Source organism: Chiloscyllium punctatum, chromosome 9 (genome assembly GCF_047496795.1).
Source record: "Chiloscyllium punctatum isolate Juve2018m chromosome 9, sChiPun1.3, whole genome shotgun sequence".
Lineage (NCBI taxonomy): Eukaryota > Metazoa > Chordata > Chondrichthyes > Orectolobiformes > Hemiscylliidae > Chiloscyllium > Chiloscyllium punctatum.
Window position 1 is genome coordinate 43,148,841 of NC_092747.1, and position 9,680 is coordinate 43,158,520.

General features: G+C 42.8%; 1 pseudogene; it reads left to right on the forward strand.

Annotated features, from left to right (window-relative positions):
* The first annotated feature begins 5,522 nt into the window (after nt 1-5,522).
* Nucleotides 5,523-6,277, forward strand: LOC140481053 (general transcription factor II-I repeat domain-containing protein 2A-like; annotated as a pseudogene).
* The last annotated feature ends 3,403 nt before the right edge of the window (nt 6,278-9,680 follow it).

Here is a 9,680-nt window from a genome sequence, read left to right on the forward strand (position 1 = left end):
ACCATGAGTCCGCACTGGATCTAATTGCGACCACCGATGTTGTAGCCGTGATCTTCTAAGCTCTTCAACAGGAGCTAAATAAAATGTAGAAGAAAAAAATGAGAAAATGGAAGAAAAGGCAATAAAAGCGCACTGAGTGGACGGAGCAGATGGAATGGACAGAGGGGACCGAGAGGACGGAGGGAACAGAGGGGACAAACTGGACTGAAGGGATGGAGGGGACGGAGGGGATAGAGATGACAGGGGGAACGGAGGGGATGGAGGGAATGAGCTTTGGGCTCAGAGGCCCTACTCCATCGCCATCTTACTGGGCACTACACTTTAGGAAGGAGGAACTCCAATATAGGTTTAAAAGATGATACCTGTGCTCAGGGGTTAATTTATGAAGAGAGATTAGTCAAATTAAGCCTGCCTGCTTGAATAATGCCTGTGAAGAACTTGACTCCTTCCTCAGTATTGTACAAATGGCCAGTGCAATTAGATAATTTTCTCTGGCCCGTTAAAGAACTGGTGCTGGAAATTACTGCACGTGAAATGAACTTATAGTCTCTATATTTAGGAGTCTTACTGCATTCAGAGAAATGAGTTTTAGTCAATCTGTCCTAGAGTCGAATGAAGAGCTGGATGATGAAAGTTATAACTCATCACACCACCCAGTCACTAATTCTTTGTTAAAGAATCTGTAAACAGATGAAGGCAGACATTACTCATGGATTACTCTTTGCAGGTGTTACCAACTTCAAAGAATAAGACATACAACAAAGGAAGACATCATTTTGAAGTCAAGTACATAGCTATCACAATAATATATTCAGAAGAATATGTTCAAAGATAATACAGATGGAGGTTTTTTAAATAACTTATCCTTTCCAGCTAGCTTTTATAAGTTTCCTTACATTCTATCACATTACAAAGTTCAATTGAAATTGGAAAATGGCACTTTCATCTGAACACAGACAGTGAGCACAGGATTAATCTGGAAGTGACTTCCTAGATGGAGTAAATTGGTTAGACAAAATCCAGCAGGCCCGAATCTGTGATCATAACTCAATTGAAATAATTGATTTAGACATTTGGACTAGAGATCATCAAGCTGCACGCCCAACGAATCAGATTTCAACTGTATTTAAAAGGCCAATGCACAATTAGAAATTGGAGGTGTTCACAATATTCAGGATAGTTGCAGTATGTTGAACAAAGGGACCACCCAGACACAACGGCAAACCATTTGAGTTACTATTGTATGATGTCAGGAGTGGGAGGGCCACATCATTCCTCAGTATAGGACTGAAGATATTAGAGGCCTTCACCAACAACAAACATACAAACAAGGAGCAGGAGTAGGTCATCCAGTTCAATGAGCTTGCTCTGCCTTCAATAAGGTATTGACTGATCTGATTGTAACCACAATTCCTCATTGACCCCTAACATAGACAACCTTTCACCCCCTTGCTTACCAGGAATTTATCTACCTCCAAAAACATTCCAGGACTCTGATTCCACCAGCTTTTCAGGAAGAGAATTCCAAAGACTCACGACCAGGGCAGGACTTATTCCTGATGAAGAGCTTATGCCTGAAACATTGATTCTCCTGCTCCTCGGATGCTGCTGACCTTCTGTGCTTTTCCAGCACCACACTCTCGACGCAGGACTTGTACAGTTAATGTACGGCCCTGAGGAGAGACCTAGTGCTGCAGGTGTGTAGTTCCTTGAAAGTAAAGTCATAGATATACAGGGCGGTGAAGAAGGTATTGAGCATGCTTGCCTTCATTGGTCAGAACATTGAGTATGGGATGTCATATTGCAACACTTATAGAACACATTTAGAATATTGCATACAATACTGGCTGCCCTTCTATAGGAAGGATGTTGTTAAACTTAAGAGGGTGCAGGAAAGATTTACAAGTATGTTGCTGGGACTGGAGGGGTTTGAGTTATGGGGAGAAGTTGAATAGACTGGGACTTCTTTCCCTGGAGTGTCAGAGGCTGAGGGGTGATCTAATAGGTTTATAAAATCATAAAATCATGGTGAATGGCAAAGTCTTTTTTCTGGGGTGGAGGAGTCCAAAACTACAGCGCATAGATTTAAGATGAGAGGGAAAAGATTTAAAAAGGACCTGAGGGGTAACTTTTTCGTGCAGAGGATGGTGTATGTATGGAATAAGCTGCCAGAGGAAATAGTGGCGGCTGGTAATTACAATGTTTAAAAGGCATCTGGATGGGTACATGGATAGGAAGAGTTTAGAGGGATGTGAGCCAAGCACTGGCAAAAGGGACAAGGTCAGATTGGGATGTGTGGACAGGTTGGACTGAAGGGTCTGCTTTCACGCTGCATGACTCTGTGACTATAATCTCTGAGAGAACTATTTTGCTTCTCTTTTTTTAAATCAGCAGCTCCTGGTTTTTAGGCAGTGACCCCTAATTCTAGATTCTCCCATAAAAGGACATATCCTCTCCACATCTGCAACCTGTTCAGTTGAAGGTCAGCAGCCTTCCATTAGCCACTGGTGAATCACCTTTTCTGAGCCCAAGGAAAGGCAAAAGACACAAGGAGGGCATGTACTTAAGGAATGTGCAAGGGTGATTAGTTTAATTTTAATGACTAGATTGTACAGGAAGCAATATATTAGCAGAAGCTCCTCTGATTACTGCAGGGGTCCTTCAGCATTGACCAAGAAGTGAACTGTTCCCTAAGACGTTGATGGTGTGTCCCATAATGTTTCTGGTGACTGCATGGCCTTCATATGATGCTGATGCACATGTGGTGCAAGGGTTCTAGACCAGAGTTACATGCAACATCATACGTGGATAATTTTTGTCTCCCTGCAGCCCAGCTTTGACCAGTCAGTTTAATACAGCTGGGAGAGAGGACTGTCAATAAATTAAGGAATTGTGACTATCGCTGGGATATTGGACACTTGGTTGTACGGTGCTCTGCCTGTGACCGTACATTAACTGTAAATTGAGGAAGAGACGTTCTTCCTCAGTTTAAGAAAATAGGTTCACATGAGTTGCAGGAAAAGTAAGCACATACAGCCAATGAAAACATGCCAACACTTGCAATTTCACAGTAAAGTAAAGCATCTTGTGTTCTTGCAAGAGGGCTTTCAAGTCTCGTGATTTTGTCCAGGCTGCTCCTCCCCTGGGTGAATCATGAAGACAATAGTCAGTAACGTTAGGTTAGGATAGACCTGGTGACGAGGCTGAGGTTAGGCATACACAGGGTGTTTTGTGTCTGCTCCCATTGTGACTGACTGGTGTAGCTTTAATATAACTAGCAAGTTCCCCTCCAGTTCACACATGATTGTTACTTGGAAATATATCACGATTCCTTCACTGTCGCCGGATCAATATCCTGGAACACAGAATTGTGGGTGGCCATACGCTCCAAGGATTGCAGCAGCTCAAGAGACAGCTCAGAGCCACCATCTACAGAGAAATTAGGGATGGGCAATAAACAGTCAGTGATGCTCATGAACAAAATTTTTAAAAAGTCTGCCCCTTGTTGCATGACGCCTCTTTATTTTGCTGGTGCTATTCAATTCCCTCAAGAAGCATTTGATCAACTTTGTAGCTGTCCATTTGCTAGTCCACAAGGCACATAGGACAGAGAGTCATGTTCTTGCTGAGGCAAATGTCTTGAAGTTTGTGTACATTACTAAGTGGTTACATGGTTGCTTTATTATAGAATTACACACAGTCTGGCTTCCATGCTCACTGAGATTACAGTACATTACACAGATATAGCTGACAGACAAAATACCTTCACTGAATCCGCGACACAGAGAATGACAATGTGAGGTGGCTACTCTTATATCGGCATGTTACATTTTGTGATTCATGTAACTGTCTTAAATAGAGAAACCTATCTTATCTGGAATGGACACCATCATACAATAGCACAAACAGCAAAACATATCCATCTATAAGCAATCTATAATCCATCTTTATCCTGTTTGAGCATAAAGTTGAAATTCACACAACACCAGGTTATAGTCCAACAGGTTTATTTGGAGGTACTAGTTTTCAGAGCGCTGCTTTCTCCATTAGGTGGTTGTGGAGTATAAGATCATAAGACACAGACTTTATAGCAAAAGTTTATAATGTGATGTAACTGAAATTATATATTGAAAAAGACCTGGATTGTTTGTTAAGTCTCTCATCGGTGGCACAGTGGTTAGCACTGCTGCCTCACAGCCCCAGAGATCTGGGTTCAATTCCCACCTCAGGTGACTGTGTGGAGTTTGCACATTCTCCCCGTGTCTGCGTGGGTTTCCTCCCACAGTCCAAAAATGTGCAGGTTAGGTGAATTGGCCATGCTAAATTGCCCGTAGTGTTAGCTGAAGGGGTAAATGTAGGGGATCGGGTCTGGGTGGGTTGCGTGTCAGTGTGGACTTGTTGGGCTGAAGGGCCTGTTTCCACACTGTAAATAATCTAATCTTTTAGAATGACCATGTTGGTTCCAGTTCTTTTGTATGTAAATCCCAGAACGTTTTTTTTAAAGTTACATTCTCAAGTATTCTTTAACAATGCGGGTAATGTCAGCTTAGATAATGCATTGAAGTTACAGTGTGTCTGTCTTCTCAGACTGATTCTATTTCTACAAACGGGATTTACAGAATCTTACATGGATTCATGCAGTCTTTGAGCAAAATAAAATACAATTCTGCAAATACAAATTCACCCACAAACTTATATGTGTGTGTGTGTGTGCACGGCAGCACACATGTGAGTGTCTGTGAGGGAGTGTGTATACGTGTGTGAGTGTAGAGGAGTATAAGTCTGTGTGTGTGTGTGTGTATATATAGTGGGGCCACCTGTAGAACCATAGAATCACTACAATGTGGAAACAGGCTCATCGACCCAACAAGACCACACTGACCCTCCAAAGAGTAACTCACCCAGACACATTCCCCTACTCCAGACCTGGGCATTTTACGGCCTGTAGGCCATACTGGCCCTTTGGTCATTCCTGTCCGGCCCGCATGAGGTCAATCTTAAATTAGAACCTAAATGAAAAAGTATTTACGCCATGCATGCAATACAACTGCGTTGCTTTTGTTTTGAAAAGGATGCTTTTTTAAATTTACGTATGGGCGTACATGCGCGTGTATGTGCATGCATGAACAGCTAAAAGTGATGCTTGCTGGCTAGCCCTCAAAATGTCAGCTCACACCAAGACAAGTTATGTCATATCCCACAAAATCGCCAGAAACAGTAAACGGTTTTCTGATGGAGAGTTTATTAAGGAGTGTTCGTTGGACTCTGCAGAACTAATATGCCTGGAGAAAAAGGAGGCATTTGAGAATGTGCCCCTCTCCCGACGCACTGTAACGAGAAGGACTGGGGACATCGCGAGAAATCTGGAGCTTCAGCTGCAGCACAGAGCGGTCAACTTTGACTTGTTTTCCTTGTCTTTGGATGAGAGCTGCGATGTATGTGACACAGCCCAGTGACTCATCTTCGTACATGGGATAACTACGGACTCTAAAATCACAGAGGAGCTGGTACCCGTGCAGTCAATGAAAGGAACAACAACTAGTAATGGTTTGTTCATGGAGGTAAATGCATGTTTGGACACATTGGGACTAAAATGGGACAAGCTGGCGGGTGTGACAACGGATGGCTGTCCAAATCTAACGGGAACAAAATGTTGGAGTCTTAAAGAGAATGCAGGACAAAGTGACAGAAATTGATCCTGAACAGAAATTGGTATTTTTGCATTGTATTATACATCAGGAAGTGTTGTGTAAGTCAGTGTTAAAAATTAACCATGTGGTTGACGTTGTAACTAAAATAGTTAACTTCATCAGGGCAAGAGCTTTGAATCACAGGCAGTTTGTTGCACTTTTGGAGGAAAATGAGACCTTACATCATGACCTAGGCTACCACACAGCTGTCAGGTGGCTCAGCCTGGGCGAAATGCTGAAAAGTGTATGGGACCTGAGAGAAGAGATTCAAGATTTCTGTGTGAAGGAAGGGAATGGCATTCCACAGCTTTCAGATGCAGACTGGATTGCAGACCTTGGTTTTGCTGTTGATGTGACTGCACTTATGACTGAACTAAATGTGAAACTGCAGTGCAAGGGCCTTTTTGTGCATGAAATGTACAACTTGGTGAAGGCTTTTATGAGGAAAGTTGCAGCTTCTCTCAAGCCAAATGGAGGACAACATTCTCACCCACTTGCCAACACTGAAGGAAGCCGCACCTTCAGCTGATCACCTCCACAGGGACTCATCTATGTTAGAAGCACTGCATGGTGAATTTTCAAGGTGATTTCAAGACTTTAAAATGGTTGAGAATGAAATGCACATGGTTTTTTCCCCATTTACTTGCAATGTGGAGAAGGCACCTAGTGATGTTCAGCTTGAACTCATTCACCTGCAGTCTGACACACTTCTGGCAGAGTATTTTAGGTCAGTCTCACTGCTTGATTTTTACTCTTCCCTCAAAGGGGAGAACTTTCCACAGATGAGGAGGCATGCTCAGAAGATTCTAGTCCTTTTTGGATCGACCTATATATGCGAACAGACATTCTCAGTGATGAAGTTCAACAAATCCAAATCCCGATCCTCTATCACTGATGATCACCTCTCAGCTGTCCTTCACATATCCACCTCAGACATTCAACCAGATTTCAGTCACTTGGTCAAGCCCAAAACAGGCTGGAGTTTTCTCACTAAACAAATAAAATGAACTGAAAAACATCAAAAGCACTTATTGCTTTTTGTATAGAGTTGTTTGTAATACTGAACAATAATGAAACAACTTTTCATTATTGGTTTGTGAGATTAACATGTTAAAAATAAAATGAAATACTGAAGTTATTGTTTTTACTGTTTATTTCTTCTATATTTCACCTACTTCACAATGTCATATCTTTATTGTAACAGAATATCCTTATTCTTTTGATTATAAGTTTCAGTGCAAAACTAGAGAATTTAGTACTTTTTACAATGGGAGAAAATTAATACTGAGTAGAATTATGTTCAACTTATTGTTGGTTTGGCCCTCCAACACAACCCAAGATTCTCATGTGGCCCGTTGGAAGAATTAATTGCCCACCCCTGCCCTACTCTATTATCCTATATTTACCCCTGATCAATGCACCTCACCTACACATTCCTGAACACGATGGGCAATTTAACATGGCCAATCCACCTAATCTGCACATCTTTAGACTGTGGCAGGAAACCGGAGCACTTGGAGGAAACCCACACCAACACGGGGAGAATGTGCAAATTCCACACAGACAGTCACCCGAGTTTGGAATCGAACCCGGGTCCCTGGCACTGTGAGGCAGCAGTACTAACCACTGAGTCACCGTGCTGTCCAAAAAATCCATATTGACAGTCATTCGAGGCTGGAATGCAACCCGGGTCCCTGGCATGATGAGGCAGCGGTGTTAACTGAGACACCATGCCATTTAACCATGAACCCAAGGTCCCTGTTGAGGCCAACCCCATGGGTACCGAACTTGGCTATCAGCCTCTGCTTGGCCACTTTGTGTTGTTGCCTATCCTGAAGTCCGCCTTGGAGGATGGTCACCTGAAGTTCCGAGGTTGAGTGTCCCGGACTGCTGAAGTGTTCCACATCTGGAGAGAACACTCCTGCCTGGTGATTGTTGTACAGTGTCCAAGTACTCAAGGATGCCCTCATAAAAATGGGGTATGATGCTCAACTCATCGACCGCCAGTTCCAATGTGCCACAGCGAGAAACCATAATGACCTCCTCAGGAGACAGACATGGGCTGCAACTGACAGGGGTACCCTTTGTTGTCCAGTACTTCCCAGGAGCCAAAAGACTACGCCATGTTCTTCGCAGCCTGCAACACATAATCGCTAAGACCTTCTCCACGCCTCCACTTCACGCCTTTAAAAAACCACCAAACCTCAAACTGATCATTGTTCAGAGTAAACTGCCTGGCTTTCAGGACAACATCATAAAACCCTGTCATGGCAGATGCTGCGAGACGTGTCAGAGTGTCAACACAGATACTACCATTACACATGGGGACACCACCCAACATGGACGTGGCAGGTACTTATATGACTCAGCCAACATTATCTATCTCATATGCTGTGGGCAAGGATGCCCTGAGGAGAAAGTGAGGACTGCAGATGCTGGAGATCAGAGCTGAAAATGTGTTGCTGGAAAAGCGCAGCAGATCAGGCAGCAAACATGCTGCCTGACAAGGATGCCCTGAGGCATGGTACATTGGTGAGACTGAGTAAAGGTTGGGACAACGGACGAATGGAGATCGCACAACAATCAACAACCAGGAGTGTTCCCTCCCAGTTGGAGAACAACTTCAGCAGTGTGGGGCATTTGACCTCGGACAATTGGGTGACCATCCTCCAAGGTGGATTTCAGGACAGGCAACAACGAAAAGTGGCTGAGCAGAGGTTGATAGCCAAGTTCAGTATCCATAGGGAGGACCTCAACCGGAACTGGAACGGGTGACCCCACTGCACTACACACACACACGAGCATGCGCGCAAACTCTCTCATATGTTCACACATATGCACCCTCTCACAGACTTATATCCCTTTACACTCACTCATACGCATATATATATATACACACTCCCTCACAGACACCCCCTCACACACACATATCCACATGTTCACACAGACATATACGTTGGTGGGTGAATTTGTACTTGCAGAATTATATTTTAGTTTGCTCAAAAACTGTATGAATCCATGTAAGATTCTGTATTTCTCCACAACCACCTGATGAAGGAGCGGTGCTCTGAAAGCTAGTGCTTCCAATTAAACCTGTTGGACTATAACCTGGTGTTATGTTATTTTTAACTAAGATTCTGTAAATCCCTTTTGTATAAATAGAATCAGCCTGAACATTAAAACACAGACAGGTAGACTTTAACTTCACACCTTCAATACATTATCTGAGCTGACATGACACGCATTGTTAAAGTGCACTTGAGAATGTAACTTTAAAAAGAAGTTCTGGGATTTACATATGAAAGAACTGAAACCAACATGGTCATTCTAAAAGATGAGAGACTTAACAAACAAACTAGGTCTTTTACAATATATAATTTCAGTTACATCACACTATAAACCTTTGCTCTAAATTCTGTGTCTTACAATCTTATACTCCACAATCACCTGATGAAGGGGCGATGCTCCGAAAGCTAGTGCTTCCAATTAAACCTGTTGGACTATAAGCTGGTGTTGTGTGATTTTTAACTTTGTACACCCCAGTCCAACACCGGCATCTCCAAATCATGTTTCAACACAAGACGCTAAATTACCAAAATATATTTCAGCAGCAGCCAGACCACTCCAAATGTTAGCCAAGTATAGGAAAGCTTCAAATCATGTAAATTACACCATCAGTCAAAAGAAATTATCCAACAATTATCCTATAAGTGGTTAATGACTCCTTTAAATAACACTGTTGAGTGCTCTTTAGTGCTCTTTAGCCTTATATTCAGCTTTTTGTGTTTAAGGCAGAGAGCAGGCAGGATGTTTGTTTGTAAGTGGCAGCACTGGTGTCAAATCAACATTGCTCACTGATTTGCTTCACCTTTTCATTATGCAAAATGCTGCCATGGGCTGTTAACAAACAGATCTCTTTACTTAGATGGTGTGCTATGCATTTACTGTCAGAAATGCGTGAGCGCTTCTGAGACTGTATCTGTGATTTCT